The sequence below is a fragment of the Schistocerca serialis genome, chromosome 4, assembly GCF_023864345.2.
Source record: "Schistocerca serialis cubense isolate TAMUIC-IGC-003099 chromosome 4, iqSchSeri2.2, whole genome shotgun sequence".
Taxonomy (NCBI): Eukaryota; Metazoa; Arthropoda; class Insecta; order Orthoptera; family Acrididae; genus Schistocerca; species Schistocerca serialis.
The window spans coordinates 14,025,055-14,041,131 of NC_064641.1; positions in this window are offsets into that span (position 1 = coordinate 14,025,055).

Sequence of the window (16,077 nt, forward strand, 5' to 3'; positions counted from 1 at the left end):
GACCGTAGCGGTCACGCGGTTCCAGACTGAAGCGCCTAGAACCGCACGGCTACACCGGCCGGCTGATTTAGAGACCTTGGAGGGAGAGGTGGTTGAAATTACACTGGAGTGTGAAGATATGAGGAAGGTGGGGTTCTCAGTATGAGCTATTCAATGCGCTGTATGGTCTCTAATTCTCTTGCCGGTACGAAAACAGTTTTCTGAATATATTTCACACTAATATATAGTTGGTTTTCTCGACCTCGTCATAATAACGTATTGTCGCAGTTGTGAGCAGAGTTATTCCCTGGTATGCACATAACGCCGGCTAGTGCTGTGAACTTTGTGGCGCAGAGCTAGAGCATGCACCGAGGTGACTCACCCAGACTGGCGCCAGTGCAGCCAACTCGGCTTGCGTAAGGGGGCTGGGCCAGCGCGATGTGTGTCAAGGAGCAGGGCTGGTGCCAGCCCACGCAAATGTCGCCAGGCGGCGCTGCGGCGCGTCTGCCCTGACCCCGCCGACACCCGGTGGATGGGTGGCCGACTGACAGCGCTACATCAACATCGGGCACCCCGCCGTCCCCTCCACCGTACGCCACTGTACTGCTCCTCCGTTGCGTTACGGACTGTGAGGGGTCGCCCTCAGACCCGTACTGATGCTGCGCTATTGTCGTTGCGATGTGGCCGTGTGTCCACCGAAACAGTTTCTGACGCAGCGGCCACGTGCGTTCGTTACTCGCTCGTGAGCATCAAGCCTGACGAAGCTCAAATCTGATGAACGGTCTGTTCAAGGAACAGGTCGCTCTTCGTCCAGTCCTGCGATTTGGAAACAATCGGCGAATAAACGCTACAGTACCTCGGGCACTGTGCGGTAGACAGCCAGATACTGATCCTTCCAGTTAAGAAATGTTTGGTGCCCAAGTTTTAGATGAAATCGCCCTGTATGTGTAAATGTGATACATCGCACACTTGTGAAGACATCACTTTTTCGCATAGCGCCGTCTTGTCCAAATCAGTGAAGTGTACGCGTCTTTTGCGAACCTGAGTCCTGATGAGGGCATCAGCTCCACTTGTCAGTGGACGAGAATAAAAGGACTGCTCCGTCGGGTGCCCAGTGTTTTGTGTTGTCAGGTAACCTCAATCTGAAGACTACTTTCATCCAGCTTTCCATGCCATTTAATCCTGTATGAACGTCTTCAGCTCCAAATAACACTGCAGCCTACATTAACTGCTTGATGTATTCAAACAGTGGTCTCTCTGCATAATTTTTATCCCATAGAGCTCCTTCCATTGCCCAATTAATGATTCCTTGATGACTCAGGATGTGTCCTGTCAACCGATCACTTCGATTGGTTAAGTGGTGCGATAAATTTCTTTTCTCCTCTTTTCGATTCACTGCCTCCTCATTAGGTACCCGATCTGTTCATCTGATCCTCAGCTTCTTCTAAAGCGCCACATTTCAAAAGCTTCAATTCTGTTCTTGTGTGAACGATTTATAGTCCACGTTTCACTTCTGTACAAGGCTACACTACAGGCAAATGCCTTCAGAAAAGATTTCCTGGCACTTAAACTTATTTTTCATGTTAATGTGTTCCCCTTCTTCAGAAGTGCCTTTGTGCTATCTCGCCTCCTCCAGTTATTTTACTGGGCAAACAGCAAAGCTCATCTATTAATTTTAGTGTCTTATTTCCTAAACTAATTCCGTCAGCATCGCCTGATGTAATTCGATTACACTACATTGCTCATATTTTACTTTTGTTGGCATTTACCCTACAACCTCTTTTCAACACACTATCCGTTCGGCTCAACTGTTCTTTCAAATCTCTGACAGAATTGCAGTGTCAGTGGGAAACCTTATTTCTTGTCCACGAGCTTTCATTCACTTTCCACGTTTCTCCTTGGTTTCTGCTTGCTCAGTGTACTGGTTAAATAAGGTTGGGGATAGGCAACAACCCTGTCTCACTCCCTTCTCAGTTATTACTTCCCTTTCAAGCCCATCACCTCTTATAAGTGCAGTTTCGTTTCTGTACAAGTTATAGATACCCTCTCACCCTCTTTATTTTATGCTTGCTATCTTCAGAATTTCAAAGAGTGCATTCCAACCAATGCTGTCAAAAGTTTCTCTAAACCTACATATGCCGTAAACGTAGGTTTTCTTCAGCTTATATTCTATGATAAGTTGTGGGGTGTTACCTCGCTTGTTCCCGCATTTCTTCGGAACTGAAACTGATCTTCCACGTGGACGAGTTCAACTAATTTTTTCTCCATTCTTCTGAAAATAATTCGTTTCAGTATTCGGAACCACGATTTATTAAATTGATGGTTGGGTAGAATTGAAACCTGTCAGCATCTGCCTTCTTTGGATCTGGAATTATTACGTTATTCGTAAAGTCTGAGGATATTTCGTCTATATCATATATCTTGCACAGTGTGTGGGATAATTTTATTATGGATAGTTATCCCAAGGATCTCACATGTTCTGGGGGAACATCGTCTATCCAAGAGCCGTGTTTCCGCTTAGGTCTTTCAGTGGTCCGTCCAATTCTTCTCGCAGTATCATATCTCTCGTCTCATCTCCACCTACTTCCTAACATTGTCCTCAAGATTCTTTTCATTATATAACACGTTATATTATTCCCATCTTTCAGCTTTCCCTTCTAGCTTGCTATCTGAGCTCTTGATATTCATATACCTACTTCTCTCTCCAAAGGTCCGCGCCCCATTAGCTGAACGGTCAGCGCGTTGCAATGCCACGCACGTGGGCCCGGATTCGATCCCCTGCTGGGGCGGGAGATTTTCTCCCCTCAGCGGCTGGGTGTTCTGCTGTCCTCATCATCATTTGATCCCCATTGTCGACGCGCTGGTCGCCCAATGTGGCGTCGCACTCAGTAAGACAGCTGCACTTTGCGGCCGAACTTCCCGACTGGGGAGTCCCGGCCAATGACGCCATACGCTCATTTGCATTTCTGTCGAAAAGTCTCTTTTATTTTCTATATGCGGTGTGTGTTTTTCCCCTTCTTATGCATTCCTAAAGCAAAAGTGCTGGCAATCTAGCCTATAAAACACCAAATGCTGTACATGGATGGGCACCTAAAGTAGTTAATACATAGGATTAGTAATAAGTAGGATAAGCAACATTATTTCTCTACTAATAACCATTTATGTGTGTGTGTGTGTGTGTGTGTGTGTGTGTGTGTGTGTGTGTGTAACTGGCGGTCAACGGCTCGAAGAAACCAGTCCGAGGTATTCACCGTCAGTCACATTCGGTGATGGTACTAACAAATCTCTCATCTATCCTATCTTCCACATCTATCCTATCTTCTTTTTTATATTCTTCTTAAAAAACAACAAAATTTTATTTATATTTCAACCTTAAATTATTGTTGTTTTGAGAAGTATCATTCTTTGTAAATGTTGTAGATAAAAGAAAAGGAAAGAAAAGTGTGAAAAGATGAAAAACGAAAATTGTGGGATGTACGACCTGTTTTAAACATCAGGTAACAGGTCTATAGTTTGGCAATAAATAAATAAAAATTCTGAGATTGCAAAGAAAAAAAAATTCTGCGATTCCTATGCAGCCTTGCGTTAGTCGTCTAGCCATTTCTGCTTAGTCGTTTAGCCTTTTCTGTGAACCTCATTTCTCAGTGTCTTCATCTTCTGTGCTATCCAGATATTTTTAAAAGCCCTAGCCTTTCTTCCTGTGTGAAACTGTACTGCCTTCCTGATTTCATCGCTCAAAGGTACTCATTCGTCTTCTGTTGTCTTCCTTACCCCCATCCCCCCCCCCTTTTTCAGTCCAACATTGATGCTCACTCTGAAAGTTTTTTATATGTCAGTTGCACTCACGAGATCGCAAAATGATTCACCCGCGACACGGCGCGCCTTTTGTAACGACTTGTCAACGCGCCCGGTCGGCGCCGGCGCCGCTGGGAATCCAATAGCGGCGTCTGGCGGCGGCACACCGCAGCCGCCCCTGTGTCCGCGCCTGCGGCGGCGACGCGGTGAGCTGAGACCGGGGGCGGCCGGGCTGGCTCGCTGGGGCAGGCGGGCCGCCGCCGGCTAACGGGGCCGTGGCGGGCCGGCCGATGCGCTCCATCGCGCGCGCCGCGCCGCGCCGCACCGCCACCGTTTGTAGCGCCGGCCGTCCGGGCAGGTGCGTTGTAGCCACTAGCTGCTCCAGCACACAGTCGCCGACGGCCGTTCACCAGGTGAACAAAGTCCGCAACAAGACGCAAAGGATTAACATACATTAGCTGGGCACTGATTCAGATCCATGGGGCAAGTTGAACATTTTTGCCGGGCGCGGATTCGAACACGGGCCACCTACTCGCTGGTCAGACCCGATGACCACTACGCCGTCCAGGTACAGTGGTGACCACAACCTCACGGACTACCTTAGCAGGCCTCCCGTCAGACACAAATTCTCGACTTATACCACACAATACTGATGTAGCGTCCCTGCCTGTTAGCCTCAATTGGCCATTGTGGCCGAGCGGTTCTAGGCGCTTTAGTCTGGAACTGCACGACCGCTACGGCCGTAGGTTCGAATCCTGCCTCGGGCATGGATGTGTGTCATATCCTTACCTTAGTTAGGTTTAAGTAGTTCTGAGTTCTAGGGGACTAATGACCTCAGAACTTAAGTCCCATAGTGCTCAGAGCCAGTTGAAACATTTTTAACTCCCGGCATCTCACCGATTCCCGTAAGAGTTCGAACTTGGTGTGCAGCTCCACTAAAGGGATCATTTGGCCGTCACCGGTATATACAGGGTGTTACAAAAAGGTACGGCCAAACTTTCAGGAAACATTCCTCACACACAAAGAATGAAAATATGTTATGTGGACATGTGTCCGGAAACGCTTACTTTCCATGTTAGAGCTCATTTCATTACTTCTCTTCAAATCACATTAATCATGGAATGGAAACACACAGCAACAGAACGCACCAGCGTGACTTCAAACACTTTGTTACAGGAAATGTTCAAAATGTCCTCCGTTAGCGAGGATACATGCATCCACCCTCCGTCGCATGGAATCCCTGATGCGCTGATGCAGCCCTGGACAATGGCGTATTGTATCACAGCCGTCCACAATACGAGTGCGAAGAGTCTCTACATTTGGTACCGGGGTTGCGTAGACAAGAGCTTTCAAATGCCCCCATAAATGAATGTCAAGAGGGTTGAGGTCAGGAGAGCGTGGAGGCCATGGAATTGGTCCACCTCCACCAATCCATCGGTCACCGAATCTGTTGTTGAGAAGCGTACGAACAATTCGACTGAAATGTGGAGGAGCTCCATCGTGCATGAACCACATGTTGTGTCGTACTTGCAAAGGCACATGTTCTAGCAGCACAGGTAGAGTATCCCGTATGAAATCGTGATAACGTGCTCCATTGAGCGTACATACTGACGAAACTAAAATGAGCTCCAACATGGAAATTAAGCGTTTCCGGACACATGTCCTCATAACATCTTTTCATTATTTGTGTGTGAGGAATGTTTCCTGAAAGTGTGGCCGTACCTTTTTGTAACACCCTATATATACACTCCTGGAAATGGAAAAAAGAACACATTGACACCGGTGTGTCAGACCCACCATACTTGCTCCGGACACTGCGAGAGGGCTGTACAAGCAATGATCACACGCACGGCACAGCGGACACACCAGGAACCGCGGTGTTGGCCGTCGAATGGCGCTAGCTGCGCAGCATTTGTGCACCGCCGCCGTCAGTGTCAGCCAGTTTGCCGTGGCATACGGAGCTCCATCGCAGTCTTTAACACTGGTAGCATGCCGCGACAGCGTGGACGTGAACCGTATGTGCAGTTGACGGACTTTGAGCGAGGGCGTATAGTGGGCATGCGGGAGGCCGGGTGGACGTACCGGCGAATTGCTCAACACGTGGGGCGTGAGGTCTCCACAGTACATCGATGTTGTCGCCAGTGGTCGGCGGAAGGTGCACGTGCCCGTCGACCTGGGACCGGACCGCAGCGACGCACGGATGCACGCCAAGACCGTAGGATCCTACGCAGTGCCGTAGGGGACCGCACCGCCACTTCCCAGCAAATTAGGGACACGGTTGCTCCTGGAGTATCGACGAGGACCATTCGCAACCGTCTCCATGAAGCTGGGCTACGGTCCCGCACACCGTTAGGCCGTCTTCCGCTCACGCCTCAACATCGTGCAGCCCGCCTCCAGTGGTGTCGCGACAGGCGTGAATGGAGGGACGAATGGAGACGTGTCGTCTTCAGCGATGAGAGTCGCTTCTGCCTTGGTGCCAGTGATGGTCGTATGCGTGTTTGGCGCCGTGCAGGTGAGCGCCACAATCAGGACTGCATACGACCGAGGCACACAGGGCCAACACCCGGCATCATGGTGTGGGGAGCGATCTCCTACACTGGCCGTACACCACTGGTGATCGTCGAGGGGACACTGAATAGTGCACGGTACATCCAAACCGTCATCGAACCCATCGTTCTACCATTCCTAGACCGGCAAGGGAACTTGCTGTTCCAACAGGACAATGCACATCCGCATGTATCCCGTGCCACCCAACGTGCTCTAGAAGGTGTAAGTCAACTACCCTGGCCAGCAAGATCTCCGGATCTGTCCCCCATTGAGCATGTTTGGGACTGGATGAAGCGTCGTCTCACGCGGTCTGCACGTCCAGCACGAACGCTGGTCCAACTGAGGCGCCAGGTGGAAATGGCATGGCAAGCCGTTCCACAGGACTACATCCAGCATCTCTACGATCGTCTCCATGGGAGAATAGCAGCCTGCATTGCTGCGAAAGGTGGATATACACTGTACTAGTGCCGACATTGTGCATGCTCTGTTGCCTGTGTCTATGTGCCTGTGGTTCTGTCAGTGTGATCATGTGGTGTATCTGACCCCAGGAATGTGTCAATAAAGTTTCCCCTTCCTGGGACAATGAATTCACGGTGTTCTTATTTCAATTTCCAGGAGTGTATATATCTGACTCAAGGCTTCGCAACATGGACGACAACGGGAACTCTGCTCGCGTACCCATTTCCCTCTGTCTGCGACTTCCATGTTGCCAACTATAATTTACCAGGTGTTCACATTAAAACTCGATGTCTGGCTATCGTTAAGTCAAACTGGCAAAGCACACTGTTTGTAAACTTTCGTTTCATGTACATCCACAGCATAGTTTTAAATTTTCTGTTGAGTTTATCTAAGGCAATTCTCGCATTTTTTGCTCTTCCTTTTGATTTTACCGTCCATCCAGAACTTATCTCCAACTGCTCAAAATGCAAAAACTCATCAACGGTTGTCAAGACACAATAGTTAATATTTACTATTCAATTTTCAGCTTTTCGATACGTTGATGCAGCTGGAACTGCAAGTTCACATATACCGGCCGCAATTTATTTTATTTCCACTTTGCGTTCCTCAGGTTTAAAACGCCATCAGCTGCATTTTTGTCAATTAGTAAGATATGTACGTGTTATGTTAAGAGTCTGAGATAAGCTGTGGGACTGTGCCGTGGTCACGATTCCCTCCCACGTGGCGTTTACAAATCGTTCAAATGGCTCTGACCACTACCGGACTTAACATCTGACGTCATCAGTCCCCTTGAACTGAGAAGTACATGTGCCCCGTAGTTAATTTAAGAACTATCATAGCAACAAATCCACGAACGTTGATCTCGGAAATGATGGTGATAGCGACGAACAGCAAAAAAATCTCACAAAATCAAGATCGCATTTGAAATCTTATTTATTTGAATGACTTACTAGCTTCTGCTAACAATCTGGCCATATTCAGAATTAAGGTATTAAAAAAAACATGTGTTTTTTTATCGTATATCTGAAGATGGCAAGATTTTTAGCCGAAACTGGTAATCCATCTAAATAAAGCAGATTTCATGTAGCATCTTGACTTCATGGAATTTCAAACTATAACACAAATGAAATATTTGCATCAGATCGTATACCTCCTGGCTGACAATGTAAATGTGTGACTAGGGCCTCCCGTCGGGTAGACCGTTCGCCGGGTGCAAGTCTTTCGATTTGACGCCACTTCGGCGACTTACGCGTCGATGGAGATTACATGATGATGATCAGGACAACACAACACCCAGTCCCTGGGCGGAGAAAATCTCCGACCCAGCCGGGAATCGAACCCGGGCCCTTAAGATTGACATTGTGTCGCGCTGACCACTTTTTTTGTATGTGTTTATTTATTTATTTTCAATAAAGAACACTCCGTTAAAAGGAACATGTAGATCATTTCATGGTATAGTATGTGCATTACTTATTGAGCGGTGAGAGAAGCGTGAGGTTCATTATCAGCTGTCAAATGCGCACACCGGCTGCACCCGGCACATCCCAACTGCGTGGTGGGTCGAGGAAGACTGCCTGAAGATAGTTGGCAAAGGTTTTACGATACTGTGACCATCTATGAATCTCATTGTGGGCTTGCTGCAAGAAATACCAAAAGTCGAGTCGCAACTTGGCAGCATCCCCATAGAGGTAGGCGATCGTCCAACCTTTGACCCAGATGATCGACTGTGATTTGGTCGCCGGAAAGTAGTCACTCTCCGGATGTAAGAAGGAAGCAGCTGTAATATGTTGCGGGGTCACAAGGAGGTAGCAAGCTACCATCTGTCTTCCTAGGAGCCAGACGTCCTCCACTCAGCTACCGCGGGCGGACGGCTGACAATGTCAACAACATCGAAACTTCACAACTTTGATAACGCTACAATTTACAAATTCTAAAATCGAAACATACACTTACTAAGTGTGACTATTATCAAGTGTGGTCTTCAGAGTAAGGCTGTGTGGAGATGTAGACGTAAGGAATGGTGTTTCTTTCAGTATTTCCTGGTTTCGTTTGGAAAGTCAAATTTTTTTCCCTTAGTGGGGGGGGGGGGGGCGTCTTTACCTTCGTGCCTTCCCAAATTCAATTCCATACGGTTTGCCGGTTCCACCCGTGGAGTCATGAACCGTGTCGGGCTCTTTGGTGACAGCAGGTACTGTCTGAGAATGTGCACATTCACCTGGCTGGAATATCACCGGTCGGGTCACAAGTCCTTCGACGTGGGGTGGCCCTTAAGACTTCAATTCTAGAATTCGTTGCAGTTTTAGAAACTCTTACTTTATTTCCAGAATGAGATTTTCACTCTGCAGCGGAGTGTGCGCTGTTATGAAACTTCCTGGCAGATTAAAACTGTGTGCCGGACCGAGACTCGAACTCGGGACTTTGGCCTTCCTTGGGCAAGTGCTTTGCCAACTGAGCTACCCAAGCCCGCGAAAGGCAAAAGTCCCGAGTACAAGTCTCGGTCCGGCCCACAGTTTTAATCTGATAGGAACTTTCTTACTTTGTTCACTGACAGAATGCTGAGGAGTTTGGAAATCGATGTATGTAAACATATAAACTCTTCTAGTTAATAAGTTTTCGGGGGTGGGTGGAGGGCTCATGAGGCCACCCCCTCTCGACCCCGCGGCTGTTTGAAAAAGAACAGGGGAGAGCTCCAGCCAGGCTGATCCCCGGGCAGTCGTGGTACCTACTTCCGCTTTGCTTCAGGCTGATCTGCGGCAGCTAGGTTGTGTAGGGTTTACTCAGGACCATTTCCTACTTCTCTCTGGGGGGTGGGGTTGTGTGTAACATCTTTATTTGCTTGTGTGTCTTGGGGGTGGGCGGGCATGAATTATCTCCTGTCTTTGGTGCAGATTCCGTCTTATTTCTGATTATTTACATTACCGTTCCAGCATGGCAACGGGTCGCGCATAGCGTTCCCCTTGGCTGATGCTGCGCTCCAAGGTTTCGTATCATCGGATTGGCGGAAGTTACAGTCCTGGTGTAGAATCTTCGTGCTATCTGTTGATGTCGTTGTGGCACTTCGAGTTCATCCGCGGCTTCACGGATGTACAGGTGCGGGAACTGCGGGGGGGGGGGGGGGGGGGGACGTGGAAAACACGACGAAGTACCTTATTTTGTAGCGACTGAAGGCTCTGAAGATGTGTCTTTGCCATGTTGCCCCATACCTCGCAAGCGTAGTCAAATATGGGGCGGATGTACATTCTGAATATCAGTAGACCGTTTGCTATCGAGAGGTCCGAACCTTCGTTTATGAAGGGGTAAAGTGCCCCTATCCTTTGAGACACTTTGGCGCGGATGTCGTCGACGTGGAGCTTCCATGCAAGCTGCTTGTCCATAGTCACTCCGAGGTATTTAACGGAGTCCTTCCAGTGCAGTTCGGTTCCATAGAGCCGAAGGTTCCGAAGTTGACGAGGACCAGGTCGCCTCTTGGTGAAGATGAGAGTTTGCGTTTTCTGCTAATTTAACCGGATACGCCACTTCGCCGCCCAGTCTTCTACAAGGTGCATTCAAGTTCTAAAGTCTCCGATTTTTTTTCTAATTAACTACTCACCCGAAATCGATGAAACTGGCGTTACTTCTCGACGTAATCGCCCTGCAGACGTACACATTTTTCACAACGCTGACGCCATGATTCCATGGCAGCGGCGAAGGCTTCTTTAGGAGTCTGTTTTGATCACTGGAAAATCGCTGAGGCAATAGCAGCACGGCTGGTGAATGTGCGGCCACGGAGAGTGTCTTTCATTGTCGGAAAAAGCCAAAAGTCACTAGGAGCCAGGTCAGGTGAGTAGGGAGCCTGAGGAATCACTTCAAAGTTGTTATCACGAAGAAACTGTTGCGTAACTTTAGCTCGATGTGCGGGTGCGTTGTCTCGGTGAAACAGCACACGCGCAGCCCTTCTCGGACGTTTTTGTTGCAGTGCAGGAAGGAATTTGTTCTTCAAAACATTTTCGTAGGATGCACCTGTTACCGTAGTGCCCTTTGGAACGCAATGGGTAAGGATTACGCCCTCACTGTCCCAGAACATGGACACCATCATTTTTTCAGCACTGGCTGTTACCCGAAATTTTTTTGGTGGCGGTGAATGTCTGTGCTTCCATTGAGCTGACTGACGCTTTGTTTCTGGATTGAAAAATGGCATCCACGTCTCATCCATTGTCACAACCGACGAAAAGAAAGTCCCATTCATGCTGTCGTTGCGCGTCAACATTGCTTGGCAACATGCCACACAGACAGCCGTGTGGTCGTCCGTCAGCATTCGTGGCACCCACCTGGATGACACTTTTCGCATTTTCAGGTCGTCATGCAGGATTGTGTGCACAGAACCCACAGAAATGCCAACTCTGGAGGTGATCTGTTCAACAGTCATTCGGCGATCCCCCAAAACAATTCTCTCCACTTTCTCGATCGTGTCGCCAGACCGGCTTGTGCGAGCCCGAGGTTGTTTCGGTTTGTTGTCACACGATGTTCTGCCTTCATTAAACTGTCGCACCCACGATCGCACTTTCGACATATCCATAACTCCATCACCACATGTCTCCTTCAACTGTCGATGAATTTCAATTGGTTTCACACCACGCAAATTCAGAAAACGAATGATTGCACGCTGTTCAAGTAAGGAGAAACGTCGCCATTTTAAGCATTTAAAACAGTTCTCATTCTCGCCGTTGGCGGTAAAATTGCATCTGCCGTACGGTGCTGCCATCTCTGGGACGTATTGACAATGAACGCGGCCTCATTTTAAAACAATGCGCTTGTTTCTATCTCTTTCCAGTCCGGAGAAAAAAAAATCGGAGGCCTTAGAACTTGAATGCACCTCGTAAGGCATAGGGCAGGCGTGGGACAAGTACTTGGAGCCATTTTTCCGTGGCGTAAAGCACTGTGTGATCAGCGTAAATGGCTTTTTCTACGCGTGGTGGTGAAGGGAGGTCCGAGGTGAAGACGGAGTAAAGGACGGGCCCAAGCACCGAAGCCTGTGGAACTCCTGCACGGATAGGTCGTGCCGTGGAAAGCGCATCACCGACTCTGACTGCGAAGGTGCGTTGTCTGAGGTAGGCAGCAACGAGTTTGACGTATGCCCTGGAGAATCCTAATGCGTGGAGCTTCCAGACGAGGCCCTGGTGCCACACGCTATCTAAATGCCTCGTCGTGGTGCCGGCCGCTGCCGCGCTGGTGGGCAGCAGGTAGCCCCGGCTGTGCGGCTGCGGCTGCGGCGGTGTTGGTGGTGAGGTAGCTGCGGCTGTGGCGGGTCGTTGCCCCGCGAGCTGAGGTGAGGCGGCAGGCGCTGTTGCCGATACCTGTCTGCCCCTGTGGCCGCCTCTGTCACCTCGGCACGCCGCCGCTACACAACCTGGCCGCTGTCGGCGCGGAGACTTGGACGAAAGGTACGGTTGCAAGTGGCCGAGGACACTGCCTCGTAGTAGTCGCTTCTCGAATCTGATACGGTTCAACTAATTTTCGAGCCAGTGCAGGCTCACCATAAGATAGAGAAACGTTATGTTCCAGACCATGTGCATTGACTACGTAATAAAAGCGTGAAAGGGCTACCAACGCTTGTGGCAGACATAGATGACCGTGGAAATCTGTGCGCTGAGGGGACAAAAAATCGTGGAATAGCGATATGCACGTATACAGATGGCGGTAGCATCGGGTACGTACGGTGTAAAGGGGACAGAGCGTTAGCGGAGCCGTCATTTGTACTCACAAGGTAACCTCCCCATCGAACCCCCCTCAGATTTAGTTATAAGTTGGCACAGTGGATAGGCCTTGAAAAACTGAACACAGATCAATCGAGAAAACACGATGAAGTTGTGTGGAACTATTAAAAAAAATAAGCAAAATATACAAACTGAGTAGTCCGTGGGCAAGACAGGCAACATCAATGATAGTATGAGGCCAGGAGCGCCGTGGTCCCGTGGTAAGCGTGAGCAGCTGCGGAACGGGAGGTCCTTGGTTCAAGTCTTCCCTCGAGTGAAAAGTTTAGTTTTTTTATTTTCAGACAATTATCAATGTTCAGGCACTCACACATAATCAACTTCGCTCTGCAAAAGTTTAATTTTTTTTTATTTTCAGACAGTTATCAAAGTTCAGGCATTCACACATAATCAACTTCCTTCTCCAAAATTCCAGGACATGTTCAGATTTGCTTGGACATATGCAGGATTTGACGGTCTACACACGGAAAAATTTGAAAACGTTAAAAGCATATGTTTTGACAGAGCACAGATAAAACTGTGCGACTGTGAAACTGTTGCATTCATTTGTTGCAGTTTATGTGACAAACTCTTATGTTTTCATTACTTTTTTGGGAGTCAAGCAGTATATTGCTTCCTCCTAACAGGGGAACCTCCCCATCGCACCCTCCTCAGATTTAGTTATAAGTTGGCACAGTGGATAGGCCTTGAAACACTGAACACAGATCAATCGAGAAAACAGGAAGAAGTTGTGTGGAACTGTGAAAAAAATAAGCGAAATACTGAGTAGTCCATGTGCAAGATAGGCAACATCAAGGATAGTATGCGCTCAGGAGCGCCGTGGTCCCGTGGTTAGCGTGAGCAGCTGCGGAACTGAAAGGTCCTTGGTTCAAGTCTTCCCTCGAGTGAAAAGTTTAATTTTTTTATTTTCAGACAAGTATTATCTGTCCGTCCGTCCGTCCGATGCGAGGTAACTGCGCCGTAGTTTGGGGACGCTACACCTAAACAAACATCGAAACACTCGACGTCAGTCGACTACAGTGCACGGAAGAGAGAGTATTCCTGCTGACGAGGCAGTTGACTGTACGCTACTTTGGACGAGAGTGCATTAAATGTATTCAGTGGGCAATATGAATCCACCAAATACAGCTCGCGACTTCAATGACAAGGTTAATGAATATTGGAGAGGCACGTCCTTTCGTCTACTAATCGCACGGTTTTTGCGGTGCAGTCGCAAAACACAGACACTAAACTTATTACAGTGAACAGAGACGTTAATAAACGAACGGACAGATAACAACTTTGCGAAAATAAACAAAGAAAAATTTTCACTCGCGGGAAGACTTTTTTTTTCCTTCATTTTGTTCGTTGTTGATAGTTGTGTTTGGCCGTTGCGGACGTCACACGACATCCGTCAAGTTCGTCTGTGTATCCTTCCACTCAGTTTTTTATTACAGAGGCCAACCGGCTCTCTGACCGAACACGCTGAGCTACCGCGCCGGCAAGACTTGAACCATGGACCTCCCGTTCCGCAGCTGCTCACGCTAACCACGGGACCACAGCACTCCTGAGCTCACAGTGTTCTTAATGTTGCCTATCTTGCACTTGGACTACTCAGTTTGTATATTTTGCTTATTTCTTTCGTACTTCCACACAACTTCTTCCTATTTTCTCGACTGATCTGTGTTCAGTTTTTCAAGGCCTTTGCACTGAGCCAAGTTATAACTAAATCTGAGGGGGGTGCGATGGGGAGGTTCCCTTGTCAGGCGAATCAAGTGAAAAGGTTTCAGATGTTAATTTGGCCGCACGGCGTGAATTTACTGACTTTGAACGCGGTGTGGTAGTTGGAGCTAGATGCATAGGTCATTCCGTTTCGGAAATCGTACGGGAAATCAATATTCCGACATCCATAGTGTCAAGAGTGTGCCGAAAATACCACATTTCAGGCATTACCTCTCACCACGAAAAACGCAGAGACCGACGGCCTTCACTTAGCGACCGAGAGCAGCGGCGTTTGTTTAGAGTTGTCAGTGCTAACAGACAAGCAACACTGCGTGGAATAACAGCAGAAATCAATGTGGGACGTACGCCGAACGAATCCGTTTGGCGTTAGTGGGCTAAGGCAGCAAACACACTGACGTGGGTGCCTTTGGTAACAGCACCACATCGCCTGCAGCGCTCGTGCTGGACTCGTGACTGTAATGTTTAGACCTAGACGACTCGAAAACAGTGATTTTTGGACAACATGGTTGTGGAGATGAAGCAGCGATTAGTATGATTAATCAGTTATTCAAAAACAGTCTTAATCGTATTTATTATTATTATACCGCCAACCGGTTTCAACCCAACGTAGGGGTCATGTTCTGGGCGAATAGTTTCCTGCCGTTATGTAGACAGGAGTGACACCACCAGCAGTCGACCAATGCTGTAAACGCCCAGAAGATGACCTCTACGTCGGATTGAAACCGGTTGGCGGTATAGTAATAATAAATGCGATTAAGACTGTTTTTGAATAATTGGAAAATGGTGGCCTGGACGGATGGCTCTCGGTTTCAGCTCGTAAAAGGTGATGGTAGGATTCGAGTATGGCGCAGACCCCATGACGCCGTGGAATGAAGTTGTCAAAACGGCACTGTGCAGGCTGTTGGTGACTCCATAATGGAGTGGGCTGCGTTTTCAAAGAATATCCAAGTGAATCGATCCTTGACTGGAAGCGGCTATGTTCATCTTCTTGGAGACCATTTGCAGCCATTTATGGACCTCATGTTCCCAAACAACGACGGAATTTTTATGGAAGGCAACGCGCCATGTCACCGGGCCACAACTGTTCGCCGTTGGTTTGAAGGGAGCGAATGATTTGGCCACCTACATCTCTCGTCATGGGTCCCATTGAACGTTTATCGGACGTAATCGAGAGCTGAGTTCGTGCAAAAGAATCCTCCACCGGCAACACTTTCGCAGTTATGGACGGCTACAGCGGCAGCGTGGCTCAATATTCCTGCAGGGGACTTCTAAACACTTGTTGGAGCCCATGCCAAGTCGAGTAGCTACGCTAGGTACCTCATGAGTTTCGTCGCCTCGGTGTATAACACATGAAACAATTTTATTATTTGCTTATTTTTCCATCTCAGTTGTAACAGCTTGACTCCTTTGCATCCCGTTTTTGCACAAGCTAGTTTTTTCACGAATCTCAATGTTTCTGACGTCATACCTCGTGACCTATGTGCTACTCGGTGACAGAATTTTCCAGTTACGCTCAGTGGTATATGCGGATAGTGTCTTCAAAACGTGTTGCAAATGGAGTTGATGGTGAGGAAGTAATAAACTGAAACGTCATGCCCGGTGCTGAAGTTTTACTTCATGAACAGCGAGAATGTAGTAAGCGATAAACCTTCTATCTCTTGACCAGTTTGTTGGGGGTGTCAGCGAGAAAGGTTTGAAATTGTGTGTGGAGTTTCCTGGAAGTCGCAAAGTGCTCTTATTTTTAAATACTGGTCGAATATACTCAAAAGTCATGTCCCTTAGGAGAAACTCTACATTAGTGATTCAGTAGGTTTGTCCATAGGTG